The following is a 24,626-nucleotide window of genomic DNA, read 5'->3' as shown; positions in this document are numbered from 1 at the left end:
TTAGGCTCTATTTATGTACTTGATTTGTATGGGGATGATGTACTGTATGTATCCTCTGAATAAAAGGAGTGTAGTATATGATGTTTAGTCTTGTGGAGTACAGCGGATTGGGCTTTTTGCAAATCGGGATAGCCCCTGTATTTATGTCAAACTGTATTTACACCTGATGAAGTTCTGTTGACCATAAGATTGCCTTCCTTGGAACAAATATTTTTATTTATAAAATAATGAGCGATAGAAAAAGACAGTGTGCTTGAGTTTGTTATTGACAACACCTGTCATACATTCAGATGTGCAGAGATCATTGTGAACATGTTATGGATATACAGCTCTGGAAAACATTAAGAGACCACTCCAAATGTTCAGTGTCTCTCGTATTACTATTTATAGGCACATGTTTGAGTAGAATGAACATATTGTGTTTAGTCTACAAACTACTGACAACATACAATCATATGAAAAAGTTTGGGAACCCCTCTCAGCCGGCATTATAATTGACTCGGCTTTCACAAAAACAATATACAAGTGGTATGTCTTTAATTTACCAGGAACAGCTAAGTACTGGGATGTTTTCCAAACAAAGATTTTTTGAAAAGCAGTATTTGGTTGTATGAAATAAAATAAAATGTGAAATGTGGCTGTGCAAAAATATGGGTACCCTTGTGGTTTTGTTGATTTTAATGCCTGTAACAGCATGTAAAACTGATGAATTTAAACACAAAGTTGGTTGGATTATGTGTTTAAGCCTTGAACCTCATAGAAATGTCTGTTTAATCATGAGAAAATTTATTTTAGGTGCCTAAATGCAAGTTGCACTTCTCTTTGACTCTCTGCTGAAGTGAGACAGAATGGGATCATCACAACTGCTCCCAACAGATCTTAAAAACAAAGATTATTCATTATCATGGTTTAGGGGAAGGCTACAAGAAGCTTTCCCAAAGGTTTCAATTGTCAATTTCTACTGTAAGGAACGTTGTCAGGGAATGGAAGGACACAGGCACAGTTGCAGTTAAACCCAGGTCTAGCAGACCAAGAAAAGTACAAGAGCGGCATATGCGGCGGATTGTGAGAATGGTTGCACACAACCCACAGATCACCTCCAAAGACCTGCAAGAACATCTGGCTGCAGATTGTGTATCTGTACATGGTTCAACAATTCAGTGCAATTTGCACCAAAACATCTGTATGGCCGGGTGATGAGAAGGAAGCCCTTTCTGCGCCCACGCCACAGATACAGTTGCATGGAGTATGCAAAAGCTCATTTAGACAAGCCAGCTTCATATTGGAAGAAAATGCTTTGGACTGATGAGACAAAAAATAAGTTATTTGGTCTTTATAAAAAGCATATGTTTTGGTGCAAATTGCGCTGAATTGTTGAACGATTTACAGATACACAATCTGCAGCCAGATGTTCTTGCAGGTCTTTGGAGGTGATCTGTGGGTTGTTTGCAACCATTCTCACAATCCGCCGCATATGCCGCTCTTGTACTTTTCTTGGTCTGCTAGACCTGGGTTTAACTGCAACTGTGCCTGTGTCCTTCCATTCCCTGACAACGTTCCTTACAGTAGAAATTGACAATTGAAACCTTTGGGAAAGCTTCTTGTAGCCTTCCCCTAAACCATGATAATGAATAATCTTTGTTTTTAAGATCTTTTGGGAGCAGTTGTGATGATCCCATTCTGTCTCACTTCAGCAGAGAGTCAAAGAGAAGTGCAACTTGCATTTAGGCACCTAAAATAGATTTTCTCATGATTAAACAGACATTTCTATGAGGTTCAAGGCTTAACAACATAATCCAACCAACTTTGTGTTTAAATTCATCAGTTTTACATGCTGTTACAGGCATTAAAATCAACAAAACCACAAGGGTACCCATATTTTTGCACAGCCACATTTCACATTTTATTTTATTTCATACAACCAAATACTGCTTTTCAAAAAATCTTTGTTTGGAAAACATCCCAGTACTTAGCTGTTCCTGGTAAATTAAAGACATACCACTTTTATATTTTTTTTGTGAAAGCAGAGTCAATTATAATGCCGGCTGAGAGGGGTTCCCAAACTTTTTCATATGACTGTATCTACCAAATTCCAATACATGTTTTGGTCATTAAGAGCATTTCCATTAAGTTACCATGTAGAGATGACGATTTAAGAAAAATCTAGATTGGTCTATTTATTGTTTCCGGAGCTGTATAAGTCAAAACTATTTCTTCAGTTAAAACATGAACTTGCTTGCTTTTAGATGCTCAACAAATTAAAATATCATAATTATGAGTGTCAAACTCTAGTGTGCGATTAGTCAGGTCTTAGAAATGCATTACCCCGCGGCTTTGTGCTCACTTTCATGCTGCACCGCCTCTTCTTGGCTCCCTTGTTACGCTACATTGTCGACTTCAAGCTGCATAACAAATGATAGCAGGGAGTACACCTGCCTGGCAGTCACACAGGTTAGCTCAGATGGCAGTCAGACAGGCACTTCACTTCAATAGTTGTCGGCCTTCATTGAAAAATAACCACATTGCGTTTAATCTTACAGTGCCATGTAATGCCTAGGTCGACATGTACATTAACCATGGCCTCGCATCATATGGTTCTATTATGAAGTAGCTCTCTTTCGACTCTGGCCTCCCGGCAATCAATTTTCTCCACTTAGCATTAATTATGCTGTGACAATTGTTAAGCCCCCATATACAGTGCATGAAAAGGAGTTCTATTATCATATCCATTGTGCTATAGAAAGTGTGTTCCTCGATCATGTGTTCCGTATTAAAGTCTTATTAAAAGTTACCCTGGGAGGGCAGGGCTGGTGGAGCGCGGCAGAGCTCAGGACAGGGGGAGCTGAGCACTAAAGATGCCTGCCATCTGGAGAGCCATGGAGATGAGCAATGCACTGCAGTATAGCTGAGCAGCCTGTTTGGCTCCAGATCAACACCACCACCTTTCAGACAGCAGGGGTAGGGGGGAAAGGGCTGGAAGTGAGGCTGTTTAAAAGGTGCTACGAGGCACTTTCTGTTTGTGTTGATTCTGGAACCCCCTTTGGACAAAAGCGGTAGTGTTTTTTACTATGCCAGCTGTTGTTCCTGGGTGGGCATACCTGGACAAAAGCATTAAGAAACACTATGTAGAAAATAGCGTTCTTTGCGCTGATGGTCTCGTTTGCTGTTTCAGAGGAAACATGTGACTGTTTCACAAATATTGAAAAAGGTCTTATTAGCTTCTTTAAAGAGACACGCATTGATAGATTCATCCAAAGAGATTTGGTTTGTGCAAAAGATTAAAGATCGGCCATTTGGAAATCGAAGGTAAGAGCACCATTTCTTTAAGACAGATTTTTATTTAAAGACCATTTAATTAAATGTTCATTTTTGGTTTAATGCTGGCACAGCACAAACAAATCACAATAATGTGTTTCTTTGTCTAGTCAGCCATAATTATTTTGCACATATTTAACACTATGACCTACAATATATTAAATGTTATGTTTTAAGTAGCTACAAGGTGGTTTCGTAATGGGACAACATTGGTAGTGGTTTTTAGGACACCAACGCCTGCTGTCCTAAAGGTGAGAACACACCGGGCGCGTTGGGTGTGGTGGCGGCGTTGAAAAATCCTATTTTTGCATAGGGAACCATTGGTTTAGGCGCGAGGATCCGTTGGCCACGGCAAAGCGGCGCTTTGGGCGCTTTGGAAGCGTTACCAAAGTGTCAACGCGCCAGCAAAGCGTCAACGTGCCATGAAAAAAGATGAAAAAATTGAACTTTCAACGCTCCGTTGCGTGACGTTTAGCCGCGTTGGCCAATCAGCGGTGAGCTTGACCCGACACAGACATCGGCTCGGTGGGAGGACAACACAGAGGCTGAGAAACACCATTGAGTAGGAAATGTATTTGCGGCTGGCTGGTGATATGAAGCCGCTCGGGGTAGAAGACTGGAGAGCCAGGAGAATGGGCTTCCTGGTTAATTCAGTGAATATGTGTGGCTGTGCTTAAGCCGATAAACCAAGTTAGCACCGGTCGGATAGCGTTAGCTAACTCACCCGGCTGTGTGCGGCCACCACCTCCATATAATGAACCCAAACATAAGTCCGGGGAACTTTCACAACGAGTACAGCGAAGCACCAGTGTTTATGCCTATATCTACGCCAGCCACGGTCCCGTCACAGCCAGGTAATGTAGGCTACTTACCTTTATTTTCTACTGCCCTGCGCACAATGCTGCTGTAAATGTGTTTGGCATGGTGCTGCCTTGCTGTTTGTGTTCATTTCCGAGTGGCGTGAATCTGTAATGCTGTTTTAAGGTTATTTGTTCCGTTCACTTGCTGTTTATTTGTCTTTTGGCACAATTGTTGGCCGTGTTGTTGTTGTTTTTGTGCGGACATGAACGCTGTGGTGTCGGGTCGGGTCTGATCGCAGCCATGGTTGATTAGGGGAATAAATATATCGGGGGGGGGGGGAGACTAGCTGCGTAGGGTTGGACGTGTTGAACCATTTTTGACACAAAATGACCAAGCGCCAGATCGGGCGCGTTGGTCGCTTTGGCCCAAAGCGCCAACGCGCCCGGTGTGTTCTCACCTTAAAAGAACGTTTTGGAAGAGAGTGAAAGAGACACGACGGAACGCATGGCGACTTGGTAATGTAATTTGTCAAACAAATATAATGGCCCATCCACTCAGGCTTACAGGAGCATTTCTAATGAACCAAATGAACTAATAGTAACAATTCATTAAATCAATTTCATTTTGACTGAAGGGGCACTTTGAACTAATGTAAGAAAAAGAAAAAACAGTCATTTATTGATACTTTATTTGCGGACACACACACACATAGAGGTAGAAGTCTACATTTACTAGTCAAATCAATGTCATATTCTAATCACACAGACATAAATAGTGTTTCCATCAGCTAGCTAGTTTACTCTGAGTGAGTTTTCATTTCTTATGGGTCCACATCAGAGGTATAAATGGAGAATCATATTCAGCAGGCAAAAAAAGGTGTCAGACAAGGATTATACCAATGACAGGGAGAGGTTTTCAAATGGAAGCACTCGGGGATGTGGACTCAAAAAGGTTCCTATTAAGTAAGCTTCAAATTAAAAGAGCTTATCTAAAGAGGGACTCCTCACTGCCAGAACATATAGCCACAGACAACAATATCCCGCATATTAGGAAATGTTACAAAATGGGAAAGAAAATGCTAATAATGTTTTTTTTTACGGAGCGCATGCAAATGAAAAAAAAAAGAATAAAAGAAAAAAGTAATCCTGAATAATGTTTTCCTCCCTCTCTGCTAGAATTATTTTTATTGAGTGTGATGTCCCCGGTTGGATTTGTGAAAATGTTTAGCCGAGCTGCAATTCAGCTAGAAATAATTAACGGCATAAATTTGCAACATTAGGGCGGATTAAGTCAAACAATGTGTGCGTGTTGAAGGACTGAAGGGACTTGTGTTATTTTTTTTAGAGGCATTGTGCCCGTTTCTTTAACATTTTAGGTGGGCTGTTGGCATCCCATTGAAGCACATACAGGAGAATGGGCCTACTTTGTCTGGGGTAAAAAATGCAGATACGTAAGTAAAGTCATTTAGTGATGTCTGAAGAAAAAGATGTTGGAGCACATGCTATCCTAGCGTGTATGTATGAGAATAGAGCGATGGAAAACAACGGCAATTACAGACCGCAGTATATGGTGTTACATTGTCCCCCTGAGCGTCTTCTAGTCACAACCTTAGTAGCAAAAGTAAATGGTATGTAAACAAAGGGTCCTACCCTAGTTAGAATTGTGCCCTACAGAGCATAGGCTGTGTACTAACATACACAGTGCCAACAGGTAGCAGTGAGGAGATTTTAACTGATTTTGACTAAAGTAATTCTCCAGAATGGCATAAAAAGAAAAAGAAATTGTATTGAACAGGTAAAAATACAGTTTTGCTGCCCTTTACATGTGTCCAGTTTCAAAAGATAAATATATTCAAGTCAAGTGTCGAAAAGACACAGACTACGGACAGCCCACACTACACTATTTCCCACAACAGACACACAAACACAGGGCTTTGGCGACTAGCGAGCAAATATTTTTTTTTCTAACATTATCTGTCTCTATCTTCTGTTCCCTCTTTCAATTTAACCCAACTCGGACAGTATGACTTTGGGCACAATGGAAATGGTTAGTCCCTGCAGAGCATTTCAGAAAAAAAAAAAGTTACCGTATATTGGAAAAACCGTTCTGTTGCCCCTGAAATCTTTGTCCAGTTTTGATAGGTAACGGTTTCATTGTTTGTTTGTTATTTTATATGCCCAGTGTATGAAACACAATTTAACATTTTAAGTTGAACATTGGAACCTTGTTTTTATCTGTGAGTTAACAGTCTGCACTGCAGCAAACATGAATTTGTTTCCTCCAATGCTTTGGTTTGGTTGCCGTGACTACTCATTAAGATGAGTCAAAATGACATTTTTCGACACATCTATTAACACTAGACTATGCAACACTACACAAACATAATAAATAGTACAATAATGTCTGAGGTTACTGCATAGCACATCTTAAGCAAAGGGATCTAGACATATTTTGACTAGATCACTTTAATGTGCCTGTGTTACAGCTGTCCCTTAACTTGATATCCACAGGGGCACTTAACATTCTGTCACTTTCACTATAAAACATTGCTCTACCCCCCACCATGTGTACAAACCATATCTGACAGCTTGATTTTATGCCAGAGACTAGGGATGGGTGTTGTTAGGATTTCATTGAAAACAACATGGATATGTATGCCAATTTTCTTACCCATGCTCTTATTGATATAACTCGTAATTATTTGATGAAGAAATTAACTATTCAACATTTTTACAGTGGAAACGCAAATACATGTGTGCAGTGTCGTACCGTACCGAACTGTAGTGCTCAGTGGAAACAAGACTTAACTGTAAATAGAAAAACAAAAAGAACTCTCAAGGATCCAACAATGTTTTGTCATTCTAATGGACTCAGATGTGACTATGTTCTCATGCAACATGGAATAAATTGCTTTGTGATTGTATCTAACCCAGCAGACAGGTAGCAGGTGCACACTTGAAAAAAAACCCAATCCTATCAAGTTGATAGGCCTGTCTAACAGAAAACCAATTCTGGAAAGAAAGACTATACCTAATTTCTTCAGGGAACAAGTGTCGGCAACAACATTACCTCGACTGAAAAAAATGACTCCAAGTCAACTTAACTCAGTCATCAGCATTAGTCAAGCCGAAGAGTAATTGAGCTCAAACACCCCCACCGTTACACATTAGACAACAATATGGTACGCTGTGTCATTAAGAGGCAGGAAGTGATGAAGAGCTCCCTGAAATGAGATTGGATTTAAACAAGTGCTGCCGCTGTCCTGGGGGGCCTTAACATTGGATGATCCTTTTTTTTTTGAGCGGGGATAGGTGGAGGCTGCATAATGATGAGACACTTAGTTTCCCCTACTGTTCAGATTTATGGGCTCCCAGGCCTGTTACGATCATTAGGGGGATTGTTAAAAAAGGGGGGAAATGGGTTTGAGACTATATGGGCTTTGAGGTTTCTTATTTTTTCCGGCAACACAGCACTTTTTGAACCATAAATCTTTGATCCTCTCCTCTCCCTATTTGTGCAATGGCATTTTATTATATGGAAGAACTCCCTTAATAATTTCACACTCCAATTAGTAAATTACTAATATGCGAGTCTTGGGGGGGGGGGGGGGGGTTGTGGTGGGGGTGGTAATAAACAAACAGGTCACAGCCAGAGGGGATCTAGTAAAAAAGAAAGAAAAAAAATGGTATACTTTATTAAATGTTGCTAAAAATGGGTGGCCTTTGTTTGATTGTGTTCCACGTTAGTCAAATAATCCCAAATGGGCTATAGCAACGCTGCAAAAAAAGGAAGGGGAAGAAAAGACACATGCACACTTTAAACAACACTCTAATGATTGTTTTTTTTATTTTAGCATAATGCCTTTCAAGTAGACCAGAAGACACTTCAGTCAGTGATTTGGATCGCTGGCAAAGGCTATACAAACATCAGCACAATTTCACCACCGCTTAACTTAAATGAACAGCAGTCATTAAGCATTTGGAAGATGTTGAATAATTCATAATGCATAGTCAACTTAAATCGACAAAAAAGGGTGGATTTTATAGTGCAGCAAAAGTTATATTGTTGCTCTGATGACTCTTAGTTCTGTTTTATTTCTAACGTTTTTTTTTGTACATGGTAAGCAAACCATGGATTGCAGGTCTATTTCATTTGACCAGTGACATGCTAAAGCACCACAGGAAAACAAAACTTTCTAGCACAGATACTGTATAAACAGTGTACATGGTGTAAACACACCTCTGTGAAGGTGAACATAGTCTCATGAGTGCAGAGCTAGCAAAGCAAGACTGCAGACATTTGTATACAGTCTTTAATGCAAGTGACTTTTGTTTACTAAATTGACTTTGCTGTCGAACCAACCAACGGACTGCAGTGTGTAAGTATTAATGGGGGCAGGTTGACATTTTATTTTTGACTATGGTCACAAAACATGCGCTACTCATGTTCCACTTACTCACTGGATATGGAGCTACATATCTACCAGTACCCCCACCCCAAAAAAGAATAGCCAGCCTTCTATGCCAACGTCCTCAGAAACGTCACACAACTTTAAAAATAAATGACAACCAAATACATAATATGCTGATACAAACAAAAGCTCACATACACTAGTACCATAACAATTAATTGATCTTGAGAGGAATTTGATTTACATACTTTTGCCCAGGTTTTTTTATATCCAGTGTTTCAGTGACTCTCCTGAGCTATGAATGAAAGTAAACTAATAATGTCTTTGACACTAAGAACAGAGATGGATGCAAAGGAAAAAGTTATAGTGCGTAACTTTTTCATTTGAGCAATTGCCAAATAAGTTGACACAAAGTTGATTAAGCCTATCAGCTCCAATCTCTCTCCAAGCTCTGTCTTTCTCAGTATGTAAGAAACTGGCGCAGGAGCTCAAGAAGCATCCATGAAATATTTTGGTTGTTGAATCTACTACTAAGCAAAAACCTGGACTTACATCAGAAGGTATGAAATCCATGTACGATCACGAATGCTTACCTCATGTAGACACACCAACGGTGTTGTTGTAATTACTCAGAATTCCTCATGGGGGCGGGGTTACACACTATACACACAAGTTTTTTCTATCTTCTACAATGAAGAGCTGGCTTACCGGAGTGGTAAGCCATTTTATTCTGTGCTACCCTTGCTACCCTGCATTTCCACACACACTTGACAAGCTCACTCGTAAGATTACAGTGACTAAAACAAATGTCATGAGTACCTGTAGCCCAAAGCATTACAACTTGATTCCTCGCAGCAAGCAGGAGACCCTGCATTAATTTTCCTGACAGCCACCAAGCAGAGACAAGCAGAGTCAATGATACAAATTGACGCATCGTATCCCCCACGGAACGCAAATATGCAAACGCTTCAAGTATTTTTCCCTTTTACCTCTGTCGATGAGATAAGAGGGAATGCTTTTTGATTCTGAGAATTGATTTTAACGTAGTGTGTCATATCAGGGGGGACGGCTCGGTGGGGGCCAGCCGATGAGGGAATACACCGCGGGCCCTGTTAGAATGAGCGAAAAACAAACTGATAAAACAGATCAGCTGATATCTATTCATCAGTTGTCGTGCCGATGGAGGATGCCAGCCAAGCCCTCTGTAACGGATAGAAATGTGTGTGTTTAAAAAGAAATGGGAATTCAAGTACACATACTTGCCAACAGCCCCATCACCTTAAGCCTCTTTGTGTCTCTATCCCCTCGGACCTGACAGCTGTGTATGTCTTCCGTAAAGAGCAAAAAAAAAAAGTGGACTGACAGGCCTGCACAGCTCAAGGAGAGAAATGGGCCATGGGAGCAACTTGTAGAAGGTTACAAAAAGAGGTGGATTCATCAAAGGGCTTTCTCCTTTAAGCCGGTACATTCTAAGCACCTTCAGAGGACACAAGGGGGTTAGCCGACGTCCCTGTGGGAAGAGAACTGCCACCACAGCGTTTGATGGCTGCAATGAAATATATTGCTATATCACTGCTAATATCACTAGGGTGTGCTATACAGCATGCTAGAGGATTAACTTTGTATTAGACGTTTGGATGGTATTTGCCTATTACAACTGTCAGGGGCAGCCTTATAGTCCAGGCAAAATAGCGTTTTTCATAGAATAAATTGTAAAAGAATTTTTTTCAGCTCAGATAATTTCTATGAGGTGTCTAGAACAATATACTAAAAGTCCTAAGAAATCTTAGTTGGGGAAATATGTTTAATTCTCATCAATCCGAGATGTGTGCCAATAAGGCGAGACACCAATAAATCCCAATGGGGCTATTTTTTTCCTTTACTCCTATCAAAATGAAACTTTACACAATGAAAGTATCCATGAAAATTTAAATGTTTTGTATTACAAGTTTCTTTGAAAATTAATTTTAATATGCAAATGAGCTATACACTAATCGTACACGCCCAAAATAAACCCAAATAAGCTTAATTTTTTCCTTTACTCATACCACAATAAAACTTTACATAGTAGAAGTATACTTGAAAAGTAAAACATTTTGTATTACAAGTTTCTTTTTAAATGAATTTGAATATGCACATGAGCTCCACACTTATTGAATATCCAATCATCGTACTGCCAATGGGTGATGGCGATGCTGCTTTTAGACTGGCCTCTAACCTGAAAAACTGCCTGGCTTACTTATAACAGGTGCCTCTCATGAATTAGACCCCCCCCCCCCTAGCTAGTGTCATTTTTTACTTTTTTCAGTGCCATTCCCTTTCCTATGCCAAATAGACGAGACGTAGAATCACAGCCTGAAATGGCATGGAGAAAGAGGAGATTGTCACACACCTTGGGACCAATTAACTCGCCTTTTGGAATTTTATTTATTTTGACTATCATTAATTAATTTTTATCAATACCAGTATTTTTTATATGAAATAACAGATTTTTGTTGATCAATTCCACATTTTTCTTTACCGGAAATCAATTGTTAATACTGATAAAAAATTAATTATTTGACAACTTTTGTATGTGCAAAAGTTTGTGAACCCTGAGCTGCATTGCTTAAATGGAGCAGGTAAACACAATCAGGTGGGCCAAATTGAGTGATGAAATGGACCAATGTAATGAGAGATCTTTAGGGAAGTAATTGGGCGGCACCAGATAAAACCAGGTCAGTTTAGGCTCACCAAAGTGAACCCATACAGGTCAGACATGCCAAAAGGGAAAGACAATCTCAGAGGATCTCAGGAAGAGAGATGTGATGTTGCACATTTGTCTGGGGACAGCTATACATTAATTTATTTGGTTCTTGTGCCATAAACAGCTTGTGTGCATTCAGATCAGTATGATGCAACAAGAGCACTAACAAGTCTGTGTCATCACCTACTGAGACTGTGTCTTTTGTTCTGGCAGAGGCAATGGCAGTTTGGACAATGAGCACATCTGCATCGTGCTTTGCATGGTTTGTGATACACCATTTTTTGTCTTACAAGTTTCTTTGAAAATGAATTTTAATATGCAAATGAGCTATGCACTAATCAAATATAGGCTACCCAAAATATATCTGCATAGGCTTCATTTTTACCTTTACTCCTACCACATTAAAACTTTACACAATGAAAGTCTACATGAAAAGTAAAACATTTGTATTAGAAGTTAACTTATAATGGTCAAGGCTTTCCAGAAGGGGTTGGTCGAACGTCAGAACAGGGGTCACATCATACTGCAGAGCTTGAGTTGCCACAAACCTCAATGTTGAGTATATGCAGGATTAATCACTGGGATCAAGATCAATCATTGGAAGTAATGTTACTGAAGCTCTCCCAGGGTGTTCATCTAGATTCTAGAAGATGCAGGATCTGCATCATACCAGACCATGATGGCCTTTGAGAGTGAAGGAGTAGGGATGTCTTCCACAAAACATCCAGCTGTGATGTTTTGTTATCTGCTGGCAACAGAGCCAGTGGCTGATACACAATAGGCTCACGTATAGGAGGAATCATAAAGTACTGAATGTGTATGCAACCAACCGCAGCAATATCTGCAGCAGTCACTTGGATCTTTAAAGGAAAAAATGAAGCCTATGCGGATATAATTTGGGTAGCCTATATTTGATAAGTGTATAGCTCATTTGCATATTAAAATTCAAATTCAAATTTTCAAAGAAACTTGTGAGATAAAAATGGTGTATCACAAACCATGCAAAGCACGATGCAGATGTGCTCATTGTCCAAACTGCCATTGCCTCTGCCAGAACAAAAGACACAGTCTCAGTAGGTGATGACACAGACTTGTTAGTACTCTTGTTGCATCATGCTGATCTGAATGCACACCAGCTGTTTATGGCACAAGAACCAAAGAAAGCAACAAAAATAAGACAGATATGGTGCATAAAGTAGACAAAGGAGTTACTTGGTCCCAAGGTGTGTGACAATCTCCTCTTTCTCCATGCCATTTCAGGCTGTGATTCTACATCTCGTCTATTTGGCATAGGAAAGGGAATGGCACTGGCCTGGAACTCCAGACCTGCCACTAGGCGCTGGCAAATTAAATGTGCTGCGCCTGTTGATCTGGGCACTCTCCATTGAAGCTCATTAAATATGTCAAGAAATCCTGAGCTGCGTTTTAATTGGTTCTATCTGATATGGGCGGGCCAGAGCCCTATGTATGGTGCTCTGGGGCCTCGACCCTTTACAATTTGGAAGACGGCACTCAAATCTTTCATTAGCAAGTAAGAGGAATGTTCTGTTTTGCCGACCGACCACGGCAAAAGTTCAATTTAACAGTTAACCCCACTGTTCGCTAAACGAACGGGGCTTAATACGTCACATTGTTCATTGCTCTGATTGGATGTAGTGCTATCAAATTGCGTGCAGTGGCATTTGAAGAGACAAATCTAATTCATGAGAGGCACCTGTTATACCCCTGGCAGGTAAGCCAGGCAGTTTTTCAGGTTAGAGGCCAGTCTAAAAGCAGCATTGCCATCACTCATTGGCAGTACGATGATTGGATATTCAATAAGTGTGGAGCTCATGTGCATATTCAAATTCATTTAAAAAGAAACTTGTAATACAAAATGTTTTACTTTTCAAGTATACTTTTACTATGTAAAGTTTTATTGTGGTATGAGTAAAGGAAAAAATTAAGCTTATTTGGGTTTATTTTGGGCGTGTACGATTAGTGTATAGCTCATTTGCATATTAAAATAAATTTTCAAAGAAACTTGTAATACAAAACATTTAAATTTTCATGGATACTTTCATTGTGTAAAGTTTCATTTTGATAGGAGTAAAGGAAAAAAATAGCCCCATTGGGATTTATTGGTGTCTCGCCTTATTGGCACACATCTCGGATTGATGAGAATTAAACATGTTTCCCCAACTAGGATTTCTTAGGACTTTTAGTATGTTGTTCTGGACACCTCATAGAAATTATCTGAGCTGAAAAAAATTCTTTTACAATTTATTCTATTTTTGGCCCCAAAATGCCTTACTTTGCCTGGCCTATTAGTGGGTTAATTTGTGCTGGAAGTTATTATCTTTCAACACTGTTATGTTTTAGAGTACTGCAACACTACGTAGTACTAGAGTTTGTCTCCTAAGGTTAAAGTCAAAACTGCTCCACCAATTGAAAATCTGCTAAAAGGATAGAAGGTCAAGCACTTCAGAACCAGTATAAATCAAGCCTACCATAAAAAATGTGCTTAGGATGGCCTGAAACATTTCTTGTGACTCCAACCATGTCCTGAACAGTGGGTACAATTGAGTTACCCTCATATCAGAGCTATGGGTTTTTCTTAAATGTTACACACTTTAGTGCACACTTTGGTTCACTTTAGTCAATCCCGAAAACTGAAAGCAGCAGATTTTACTAGATCAAATGCACACTGATGGGCCTTGAATGTTGTCTTCTGTTATTGGTATTGAGAAATTTCCGACTTGCTCTGAAAATAAAGTAATATTCTATCATTTACTTGTGAGCATGTTAAACTTCCCTATGCCAATGCTTTTATTTCTTCCTTATTTATTATGTTTTGGCATTTTCAATGCTTTTTTTGCAGAGGGGCATAGATTAAATGGGGCATAAAGGGGAATGATGCAGAGAACTGACCACATGTCGGATTCCAACCTGGGTCTGCTGAGAGGACTGAGTCTGATTGGGTGGGCCAACGATCCAAGGGTTGGCGGTTCGATCCCCGCCCGGCCACCTGTGTCATGGTTGTTGTGTCCTTGGGCAAGACACTTCACCCACCTTCACCGTGCCTTGTGTGAATGTGCATGATTGCTGTGGTGGTCGGTGGGGCCGATGGTGCGAAATGGCAGCCTCGCTTCCATCAGTCTGCCCCCGGGCAGCTGTGGCTACTCTCGTAGTTTACCACCACCGGTATGACTGTGTGTGAATGAATGGAACCTGGAACCCTGTAAAGCACTTTGAGTGCCTTGAAAAGCGCTATATAAATCCAATCCATTATTATTTATAAACTGTCAGTATATGTAAGAAGTGCTTTTCTGATCGTTGAAGAGATATGAGGGAGTTGCCCGACCAACAACATTGATATCACATTCACACCCATTGATAAGCCAGGTGTGCAGAGGTGACAACGTAAGCAGGTTTTTACCTTCTACCGTAAGCTTTCTTTTTCCATTCTTCCTTTTCAACTTTTTTTTTAAAATTTTACCTTTCAGGCCGTCTAATAAAATATGTCCTGTAATCCCCCTTGTATAAATGCTCAACTGATTTTGGCACTGTTTCAGACGGCCGGCTTATCACCGGCTGTGGCAGGTCAGATCAGCTAGAAACACTTTTGAAGTCGCACCTGGTCCGCGCAACACATCAAACAGTTGTTTTTCTAAGCCCCTTAAGCTTGGGAGAAGAATGGTCCTAATGGATGACACATCGCAGAAGTGCTCAGAGTCATGAGAAGTGTGATTGCCACTGCATCTACTGATGATACAGTCCAAAGTTTAAAAGCGCAAGTTAAAGAATATTGTGCTGAGATCGTTTTTGTCATCAGATGTTCTTCTGACACTCAACCCTCACCCCACAATCAAGAAAAAAACGACATACAGTGAAACTTGGAACTTTTTAAGGCCTCCTACCACTTTTCCTCCGATGTGAACCAGATTCTAGTTCCGGGCCGGTGCTAGAGCTAGTTTCGGTTCACAGTATCAATTTACGAACCTGTTAACTCTTCCACGGACTAGAGAGCCACATCATGACGTTACTGTATATTACTGTATACGTCGTCGCTCTCCCAGCTAACTTTAGCGCTAACTTTAAGCACAACAACAGGAGCGGATACATCATATTAGTGTGTCGCTTGTGGCTTTGCTTTGAGAATCTACAAAGACATCCAAACACGACTGGTCCAGCATATTTCTGCTGCTTGTCCCTGATCTCTAAAGACGGTGATTATGTTTCAATTGCATCTCGTAGCTCTGATTTGAATACTGGCGGTCACTCAATTTTAGTTGATCTCAGTCTGGTTGGGCAGGATAATCCTGCCCCCATCCCCTGACATAAGCAGTATTTGGTATAAGTGGTTTTCCGATTGGGCAACGGCTCTGAACAGGCCCCAAACTACCCCGGCGGTAAACTAGTATAGGAGTGGGGTAGCTGCTGCTATGCAAGATTGCAAGAACTAAACAAATCACAATATTAGCATTTGGTTAAAATACCAAAAGTAACTTGTGTAGAGCCCAACCAGCAGAGCACTGGCAAACAGATGCATTGTTCCCATGAAATCAGTGCTATTCAACTTTTAACCGTCAGCAAAGACTACCAAGTAGCAGGAAAGTTTCCGTCGATACAGTCTACGGTCGGCTTGGCAGCACTCCTCCATCTGCTGTTTGACAACTCAGTGACAATACATATCTGCTATTCTATCAGAAGCATTTACTCCATCTGTTCTGCCTGCCTACCTTTGGCATGTAGCCGTCAGTGCTTCACTGTATCCATAATTTCCCTTTGATTTGCTCCTTTCTCTGTTGTATCATGCCAGGCACAACAAAACCACAATCAAACATCTCCGGATGAATCGAGCCATGCTTGACCTGCTGTCATGTCTCATATCGCTGTCTCTCTTTTAACACTCTGTTTTACAGTGAAAATGGTTTTCCATAAAACTGATTGAGCTGTTTTTTTGTGTATTCTTAATACCAATATTATGTTTTCTCAGGCACATGCACAGATAGGACCATGTGGGCACTGCCCTTGTAACTCAAAGACTCCAAAAGGGAATAAAACAAAATAATATATTTATTTTAATTATATCAAATATAAAGACCTACATGTATTGTAGTATCCACACAAAAAATAGGCATCATCAATTCAGAAAGTAATCTTCCCTCTTAAATTAACTGGTCCTGACTTCTGATGGAAAGCATGCATCCCTCCAGCCCCACCCCAGTTTGGTGTTAGTATATTATATCACTCAGGTAGGCACTTTTTTTAAATTATGAAACCTGGTCAAAACAACACTGACTTATTGTGTAATCCATTTAGCAATTGAACATACTGGCAAGGTATGATCTGTTTGAAAGCCAATTGAATCCTTCCTAAGTGTCTTCCTGAAAGAAACCACTGATCAATTGTGACTGAGTGAGTGTTGATGGGGTTAGTGCCCTTTCTTATTTCTTTTTGTTGAGCCCCTGGCCCGCCAAAATGCCTGTGCACCACCATGCTTCTATCCAACATCTAGAACTAAACTACCAAAGACACATCCCATCTCTGCTCATTTAGTCATGATCTATTGTATTAATACTGTTTGACTCTGCGCCATCCATCACCTGACAAATTACATTAATTCTTCTGTCTGTAGAAACGCTGCCAACTCCACTGCCATGAATAGCTTCCGATCCCATGTGTTGGGAGTTCAGACTCAGTAATAAAGCTGCTGTAACCACATATACACCAGCATATACCCCTCTCCTTAATGGATTGCTATAGCCCTGCAGTGGAAATACAAAAGGTATATATTAAATGTTTGCCTGGCCCTAGATCTATAGGGTTTGTCGTGTACTGCGTCTTAGGCTAATGCAATTCCAGTGTGGCGGCAATTCGCACTACATTTCTATGTGGATGACTCTTTATATGAGGGTTGAGCTGAACCATGAAAGCCCCCCCCCCCCCCCCCCCCCCCCGTCTTCGTTAAACCGGACGCTCACATTCTGAATACACCCCGGTGTTTTACTGAAGTGTGCGTTTGGTTATTTGCTGTTTTTTTCAGGATTCAAAGGAAATGTGAGAGATGGAGAATTGCAATGTAGCAGACTGCTGTGAGGTGGGCAGGTGGCTGACAGGCACATTTTCAGACCACAAGCACACAATAAAAAAGAAATGTCAGGCATGTTTTTTTTTGGAATAGCTGAAACCAAATCATTTCAAATGCTGCGAATAGGATATGACTGTAAACAAGCAAGTTATTTTGGTGGCGCAAGTCTGAGAAAAATAACCCTGATGATTAGCCTGGAAATCCAGACCCTGATATTTTGAACGATAGAGGGTCTGGCCACGATCAATAGTAATTTCCAACTCAAGGGGCGGCTCCTACTCGTGCATTTCAAATGCCACTGCACGCAGTTGGATAGCACTACAACCAATCAGAGCGATGCACAAGGCGACGTAAGCCCCTTTTGTTTAGCGAACAGCTGTTAAACTGTTAAATTAAACATTTGCCGTTGTCGGTCGGCAAAATAGAACATTCCACGTACTTGCTAATGAAAGATTTGAGTGCCGTCTTCCAAATCGTTAAGGGTCGAGGCCAAAGCAGTCTCAAACTCACACAACATATCCGCAGCCATCTTTGATGTTTACTATCACGGCTTCGACGTCGCATGCACGTCACTGTCGTCATCCGGTTACGTCCTCCCCAGAGCACCATATAAAGGGCTCTGGCGCGCCCATATTAGATAGAACCAATTGAAACCACCAGCCAGATTTCTGGCTTTCTTGATAAAGCTTCAACGGAGCGTGTCCAGACCAACACGCGCAGCAAATTTAATTTGCCAGCGCCTAGTGGCAGGTCTGGGAATGCCAGGCTACCTGATGATATCATTAGGGGTATAATCTTGGTTTGGGCTTGGACACTATAGTTGTTGAGCCACACTGCTGCAGGGCACATGGGATGGATGTCAGTTGGTCTTGCATTTCAGTTGTTCCAAACTGAAAGGATTTCCATGAAAAGTGTGTGCATACATTCACGATCCCCAACGGGAAAAACATGGACTGACTTTGTTGATCCCCTGACGTTAACACTAGTAGCACCATGAAGTTGTATTTTTTATTTTTTGGTGAAATATCTCAAAATATATTGCGTGTATTCCCAGGAAATGTGGTGCAGTTTATATCCATGGTATAAACAAGATCCGTTCTCATACATTCAGTGATTGTCCATGCTAGCATGCTAACCTTATGTCATCACCGTAATAATCAATATATCTATGTATACATTCTGTGCCCAAACAAATATCGCTGACACTGCTGCACCTAATTCACCAATATGACCTATCATCTGTCTCTCAAAACCTACAGGAAGTGCACTGTAACAACACTTGCAGTACTGTTTAATAACAGTGACGGCTCATAATGACAGCAATAACGATAAGATAATTGATTAATGGGCGACAGTTGTTGGAAAACATTGTAATTTGTCATAGGGCTGATATTCACGTTATAACATTGCTGATTGCTAACCATGTTTGAGTGCTGGGCCCTGTACTGGATGAGTTAATCACTATGCATTCCTATGAGTGTCAAAGACTTGTCTCTCAAGTTTGCCGAGTAGTATAAGCTGCAATATATCAATATTCATAGCCATAACAGTAGAAACTTACTATTTACAGATCAGTTAAAAAAATAAAAAATTCCACTGCAAGTCCCATAAATGGAAAAGTTCATCTTCATTCCTCCTCCTTGGAGAAATGAATTTCACTGCTGTACATCAGTGATATTGTAATTTTTTTTTAAAGTCAGGTCTCATGAAAAGTGAGGAAATTAGAAAAAAAATTAAATACTGCTCTTTTTTTGGGCCAACAAAAAAAAGTGAAAGATTTCAGTCGACATTATGTTATACATCCAGTCTAAGTGGCAGCTCAGAACACAATAAGACATCTCCTTTGTATTTTTCTAAGTGTGAAGCTGCTCTCTCACTGATCTTTTTTTTTTTGTCGCCCTGGCAGCAGAAACATTGGCCCTTATTCTCAGCGCCTTAATTGTCTCCGCAAACCCGCCTTCACAATCTAGAGATAAGCCTGAAATGTTTCTCAATCTAAAAAGACCTCCATTCACTCCAGGAGTGGACTGACCTGAATGTTAATTATTACAGTAGTGTTTTTTACTCATGAAAGAGAATCAAGAATTACGACAAATGCTTCACTCCGGCCTATTTGTCCTGACATGGATTCTTGATGTCTCACTTAAGAGTTTCTTCCTTGCCTTTAAAGTTAGCTAGGTCCTCTGGGCTGCACTTGAAAAACAGCTAAGAACCAATTTACAGCTGATTAAAATTCAGAGTGACCCGGTCTGGTAACTATTAGCCAGTTACAAGCTCAAAATGAGCATATTAGGAGCTTCTTACTGCAGGCTCTAAGAGTTGAGATGAAGTGCAGACGCTGCAAGGGAAATCAAGTCGAATTAAAGCGACCAGTAATATATGTGTGTGTGTGTGTATGTGTGTGTGTGTGTGTGTGTGTGTGTGTGTGTGTGTGTGTGTGTGTGTGTGTGTGTGTGTGTGTTTGTGTGTGTATGTGAACCTTTCAGAACTAATTAGATGAAAAACACATTATTTATTTGCAACATCCCACCCTGGGGAGGTGGTTGCAGCATGTGGATGACACATCATTTGGGAGTAAGAGATGAAAATGGGTCTCACAGAGGTGGGAATGATGTGGTGCTTTGGGTGCCAAGGTGTCCTAGTGTTAATTGTAATTTCTCGCCAAATGAATCATCAGAATACCTGTTGTCTTCATTAGAGACTTTGAGCTGGACTGACTGTTTGATGTTAAGCTGAGACATTGCAGGCACAAACATTGTTTTATTCAAGCACTGATCAATTGTGAGATGTTTTGCTATTTTGCTATTGCTAACACTTATTGTGCATCAACTAAACTTCATAGTAGCACTGTTCTGAAGATAATCACAGTAGGATCTCATCATGTGTTGTCAATTGTCTGATTTATGGTACATTTTGTTCATAAAAAAACGACCTGCACATAGTAGGCCTACCTATTTGTAAATGTATGAAATGAAATAAAGGCTGTATCCAAAAATCAGTTGTCTAAAGACTTTGGACTCTAATATGTTGTAAAAAGGAAATACAGACTTTAACTCTGGCTTTCTCTAGATGTTAAGTTTTTCAAGAGATACAAAACGAGACATAATAAGTAAGATATTGCCAAATTTGCATATTTATTCAATAAGTTCTGTAAATATTGTTTTAATGTACGTGAGGTAAGCACATTTCCATGATGATATATATAAGTTAAAAATGTTACCCCTATTCACTTACAGTGTCTTGCCTTAAGTTGCCAAATCAAAATCTCACCGCTGTCTGCCTTGCTGAACTTTCTACTCTGCTGCTTGATGTATACCTCGCCTGTATTACTGAGATGTATTCAATCAGTGAGATGAATAGCTGTTACCATCATTGATCTTCTGAGTCGATTCCATGGGCCAGTCCGACACTATTCATATTTTGCAAAGACTGTACTGTTTACAGATTGGATGGATAGACGGACGGATGGACAGACAGACAGACAGACAGACAGACAGACAGACAGACAGACAGATAGATAGATAGATAGATAGATAGATAGATAGATAGATAGATAGATAGATAGATAGATAGATAGATAGATAGATAGATAGATAGATAGATAGATAGATAGATAGATAGATAGATAGATAGATAGATAGATAGATAGATAGATAGATAGATAGATAGATAGATAGATAGATAGATAGATAGATAGATAGATAGATAGATGACTTTGTGCAATCCATCAGACTAGTTTGACTTTTTGCAGAAGAGAACTATGGCTGAACGCCCCCATTTTCCGCTGCACCCCGTACCGAGAGCTCCACAGGGATTTAAACTTATTCAGCCTACATGCCCTGTTCTTCCTAATAGTTATACCTGGAGTCTAAAATAGAAGCAGCATCATTTCCATGCTGGTGCAACGTGGTACAGCTAAAACTTATGGTCCTTTAAACTTTTTTTTTTTTGCTTTCTGTGACATGAATGGTTAATGTGTCAAAATAAGATTTAGAGGTAGCCGAAGTGAGACAAGAGAGGAGGGTTAGCTCTTAACTGTTAGTTAATGCTTGTTAAGCATTACTTAACTGTTAATTAATGTACCCATTTTGTAAAGGGTTACATTATTTTTGATTAAGTAAATCATACATGCAATGACCAATAATGCATAACATCCAGTAAATATAATAAAACAATAACAGAAAAGTTGATAACAAAGACCGCACAACATTCAAGTAAACATTTGCTAGCCAAACTGGATTGCACGGTCTACCGCAATAGTTGTAATAATAATAATTTTTTTGTCCACTCCACATTCACGGAATTCAATTGCACTTAACAGTTTTCACAAGGCATTTCTCATTTTCGATATAACTTCATTCACACGAGAACTTGTCGATGGAAACTAATACTGTTTTAAAAAATTAATAACTGACATTCCATTGAAAAGCCTGCCTTTTCAGGGCGCTTCAGTGGTGTAGTAGTGGATAGAGTGCGTACTATATTGGCTCCGGCCTTCGTTGCAGTGGTCGTGAGTTAAAATCCGACCCTGTGGACCTTTACTGCGTGCCACCCCCCTCTCTATCTCCCCATTTCAACTTTGTACTATCAAATAAAGCTTGAAAATGCCCGAAAAAAAAAACATTAAAAAAAAAAGACAACCTTTTTAAAATGTGGAGTTGGCAATTTCAGTTCAACCACAACTGTTCACCTATCACCAGCCTGCCCACCATGCCCTCACCTGCAGGGTAATCACTGTGACGTGTTGACCTGAATGGCAGACCTTTGCCTGATACTATCTTAGAGAGCTGTGTGAAGATGGTGTGCAGAGCTCCATACTGTGTGACAAAGCCCAGTCAAGGTGACACCCTGATAATGATGGGTAAGGAAAAAGGTGAAGTTGAGAATAACTTTTTAGACACTAATGTTGTTTTTGGAAAACAAACGTAATAGGCCTATACATAATTATTTTCTGAAATACTGTAACATCTGGATCTCAGATAATGACTCAGTCTATGTTCTAATCAGACCAAAAAAAAACATTAAATAAAGAAAGGGCAATTTTTACCACTGCAGCATGACCTGCAGTATAACACTGCCTTATATGGACTTCTGTGCAATTGGAATTCCCAGTAGAATGTTAATTGTGACGTCATAGCAAGAGTTCCATCACTTAACAAGTAAAAGTAGAATCATTCCATAATTCACCAACAGACCCGCTGAAGAGAAGACATCACCATTACAGACGAGAGCAATATTACCAACCAACCAAGATGAATGAAAAACATGAAATGGAGCTTGTGAAAGAAGACGTGATGAAACTGACCCCAGAGCAGAGGAATACAGAGATCAGGAGACACGTGTATGTCGAGCTGAAGGCAACGGAGACAGAGCGCAGACCGAGGGTTGCTTTGGAAAGCATTGAGAAGCTCGAAAGGCAAAGACAGGAGAGGGACATGGTGACAGAACTACGGGCCATGAAGAAGAAAAGAAGCAAAGGAGAGCAACGGGAGCTAGAGAGGATGGGTTGGGAGGAGAAAGTGAAGAAGGTGGAGGTGGAGATGGTCAAACAGCTGGAGTTAACCCTGAAGAAAGAGCAACAGGGGAGGCATGGGGAGGCCAGCAGCGGGCGCCCCCTCACCTCTTACCCGAAGAAGGCCAGCAATAAAACCCTGCACAACACCTGGGTTGGAGAGCAAAAAAAACAAATTTACAGTGAGCCTATCAAAGAGAAGGACCATCCCAACAACCTCGTGTTAGCCGCAAAGCCAGGCCCCGAGTCCGAAGGTGTGTGTAACGACTTTAAAACAGAACTTATCGAGCCCTGAAAGTGTTCATAATATAAATGAATTATTATGAAGGAAATAGTCCATGTGAATTTATATGTTTATATTATTAACTAATGAAGGCCAGGCACAGCAGGCAAACACCTATTTTTATCAAGCACTGGACATGCCTTCTTTCATTCTAGTATTTACATCAAAGGTCCAAGATGTACATTTTAGGTGTTTTATTTGACTTAACTGTGTGTGTTTGTCTTTTAGAGAAACCTGACACAGCCCGATCCAATGGGTCTGTGCGGTGGATGCAGAGCAGACTGAGTGTTGGATTCTGGCTTGAGAAATATCAGGAGCACAGACGGAGGAAGAATGAGAAGCGTAGGCTCAAATTAGAGGAGCAGTACGCTAAATGGAGCGCTCGCAAGGCCAGCCACGCCAGGCCGTATTCCCACGACTTGTACACTAGAGGATTTGCTGCATACAGAAACAGCATCTTAAAATCCATGTTTTAATTCATTTATTTTGACTTTGTTTGGTCGTTTATTTAGTGTGTAATTACTTCACTTGCTTTACTGACTTGTTTTTATGATTTATCTCATTAAAACGGTTGTGCTGAAAACTGGGTTTTGCTCATCATTACTGAATATTAAAGAAATAGTGATTAGAGTGTGCGTGCTGAAATACATGGAAGTGATACAACTAATGTTACAAATGATGCAAATTAATTTGAGCCAAACACTTCTGTCAATGCGCCGACATGCTCAAAATGACAATCCTAACATGGTGATGGTTATCCGCAAATGTACCTTTTTTTATTTATATTTTTACCTTTTATTGACATTGAGAGGAGAGAGTACAGCGTTGAAATGGTGATGACATGCAGTAAAAGGTCCCCAGGTCGGACTCGAACCCGCGACCCTCTGTTACGAGGACTGAGCCTATATGGTGCGCGCTCTACCCACTATGTCACGGAGCGCCCCATGTTAACCCTTTCTAACCAAAATAACTTAATGCTAAGCTAGCCTTCTAGCTGTCACCTTAAATTAAATGATCAGATATGAGAATGGACAGAAACTGAATACGTTTGTTTTCTCCAAAATGATGTAATGCTTAGCCTTGGAAAATTGTGTTTAATCAAACTATTAACTAAACTGAAGAAAAACTACATGCCCTTGTGAGTATGCACTGTGTTTATTACAAAGGCAAGGGATGGCACTGATACCCTTTGCACACCAACGCAAACAAGGTCCCAGTTCTGGGCCTAATTGGTCCAACTTGGAAACCTATTATGAACAGGTTTGCTTTACCACGGACTAGAGTGCCATGTTATGTATAAGTCTGTGTACGTCGCTGCTCTCCAGTTTAAGCACAACAACAACAGCGGCGGGCAATGTATTATTTTTTGTGTTGCCTCTGGCTTTGCTTTGTTAGCCAAACACAACACAGCCAAACTGGCACCATGTTTATCTGGCCAGGAGCCGGTTCTCTCGTGGTGGAAAAGCAAAATAACTGGTTCCCGAT

The 24,626-nt window shown here is 40.4% G+C and overlaps 1 protein-coding gene across 1 annotated transcript in view; it reads right to left on the bottom strand.

Moving 5' to 3' along the window:
- Positions 1–24,626, bottom strand: part of sorcs3a (sortilin related VPS10 domain containing receptor 3a) — a gene marked incomplete at both ends in the record, with an annotated part of 253,632 nt that overhangs the window by 90,490 nt on the left and 138,516 nt on the right. The window lies entirely within an intron of this gene.

Source organism: Ammodytes marinus (assembly GCF_949987685.1).
Source record: "Ammodytes marinus genome assembly, chromosome: 6".
NCBI lineage: Eukaryota > Metazoa > Chordata > Actinopteri > Uranoscopiformes > Ammodytidae > Ammodytes > Ammodytes marinus.
This window is presented reverse-complemented; position numbering and strand designations above follow the sequence as displayed.